The sequence below is a fragment of the Daucus carota genome, chromosome 4 (genome assembly GCF_001625215.2).
Source record: "Daucus carota subsp. sativus chromosome 4, DH1 v3.0, whole genome shotgun sequence".
Taxonomy (NCBI): Eukaryota; Viridiplantae; Streptophyta; class Magnoliopsida; order Apiales; family Apiaceae; genus Daucus; species Daucus carota.
The window spans coordinates 17,438,404-17,440,575 of record NC_030384.2 but is presented as its reverse complement, the minus strand read 5'-3'; the positions used below and the strand labels follow the sequence as shown (position 1 = coordinate 17,440,575).

Here is a 2,172-nt window from a genome sequence, read left to right as displayed (position 1 = left end):
ACTCTCTTCCTTGTTTCGCTCTGTTGCTGATTCTTTATCCTTCGTAACCTTTCCGGACCTCAAGGTGACAGCTTGTACCTGTTCCTTCACTTCCTTCTTGCCCGGATTGGCCTCAGTATCACTAGGAAGAGTTCCTTGTGGTCTATTAACCAACGCATTAGCAATTTGCCCAATCTGATTCTCCAAGGTCTTGATTGACACCGATTGGCTTTTAACCATTAGTCTTAATTCTTCCAATTCTGATCTTTCATTGGAAGACTGTCCAGCCACCCCATGATTTTGTTGCTGGAATCCAGGTGGATGGAATTGCTGCCTCGGCGCAAACTGTTGTTGAAAACCAGAAGGGTTAAAAGGTCTAGATCCTTGCTGCTGAAACTGTTGCTGCTGTTGTGGCATGAAGTTCTGATTGTTGCTCCAGCTGAAATTCGGATGATTCCGATTATTGGGATGATAAGTGGCCGGAGCTGGCTGTTGAGATCTCTGAAAATTACTTACAAACTGAGCTGACTCGCTAGATATGGCACACTGATCAGTGGCATGAGCACCCGCACATAGCTCACAAACTGAAGGTGGCTGCTGAATTCCCAAATTTGCCAAAGAATCCACCTTCATAGTAAGAGCTTTAAGCTGAGCAGATATGGCTGAAGTAGCATCAACATCCAGAACCCCTGCTGCCTTGACCTGATGAAGACGCTGAGTAGGATTTTGATATTCATTCGCGGCCATCATCTCGATCAACTCATAAGCTTCATCATAGTTCTTAGCCCACAAAGCTCCACCTGATGCTGCATCTAGCATTGGTCTCGTTTGAGGACCCAAGCCATTATAGAAGCAATTGATAACCATCCAGTCAGGCATCCCATGATGTGGGCACTTTCGAAGCATCTCCTTGTAGCGTTCCCATGCTTCACAAAGAGTTTCACCAGATAACTGAGAGAATTGAGTGATAGCATTCCTCATTGCAGCTGTTTTGGCCATAGGGAAGAACTTAGTAAGAAAATTCTGAGCCAGATCCTCCCATGTCGTAATAGATCCTGCAGGAAGAGAATGCAACCATCCCTTAGCTTTATCCCTCAGAGAAAACGGGAACAGCCTCAATTTAATGGCATCTTCCGTAACACCATTGAACTTGAAAGTGTCACAGATCTCAATGAAGTCTCGAATATGCATATTAGGATCCTCTGTCGGAGAACCCCTAAACTGCACTGAGTTCTGTACCATCTGAATAGTGCTAGGTTTGATTTCGAAAGTGTTGGCCTGAATCGCTGGCCTGACAATGCTCGACTGAATGTCATTGATTTTTGGCTCAGAGAAAGCCTTAAGAGCCTTAGTATCATTAACTGCTGGTGGTTGATCATCCATTGTAATACTCACTGCTGTTTCTTTCTTAACCAATGCTTCTTTACGAGCCTGAGAACGTGTTCGCATACACGTCACTCAAGTACCTGAAACACACACAAACGAACTAAAATGAGAAAAGAATCCAAGTCAGTGAACTTTAACAACCACAGATGACAAGCACATAAACTAAAATATAACACCGAGTCCCCGGCAGCGGCGCCAAAAACTTGTTCGCACAAAATCACGCAAGCGTACGAGGTCACAAGTAGTATAGAATATAATTCAGTTCGTTCCCACAGAGACTGGTGTATTCAAGAAATATGCACTTATGCACCAATGTATGATTATTATTCAATGCTTAGACAAGTATCCAATTGGGTTTTGGTTTTCTACTTAACTAATTCGAATTGAATTATGAAACTAAGAATTATAAACTAAGAGAATAACGATTTACTAATGAGAATAAAACATGGGATTCTAGCTTCATTAACAACTTCATTCAGAGTTCTACCTTTATTCGATTGTAATGGTTGATAACTAATCAGATAACATGAAACTGATACACGCTAACTGTCGTTATACGTGCACCATACTGCTACACATCCACAATTAAGATAGAAGGTAAACAGACACCAATTATGCTTAGACCCTATATGTCTATAGAATTTGAAAACATAACGGTTGAAGAGCAAGTTATCTATCAAGATTACATAGGGCGATGTAAGATGGGTAAAATCACATCACAAGTCATGTTATCGAACACGAAACCTATGCTCGCATGGAAAGTTCTAAATCAATATATTCACTGTCGCTTCAATAAAGATTAACAAG

General features: G+C 41.5%; 1 non-coding gene across 1 annotated transcript; it reads left to right on the top strand.

The window, feature by feature from the left end:
- Positions 1-856: 856 nt before the first annotated feature.
- On the top strand, positions 857-963 carry LOC135152474 (small nucleolar RNA R71). The gene has a single exon (XR_010291652.1). It is a non-coding gene; the product is annotated as a small nucleolar RNA R71 (small nucleolar RNA).
- Positions 964-2,172: the final 1,209 nt, after the last annotated feature.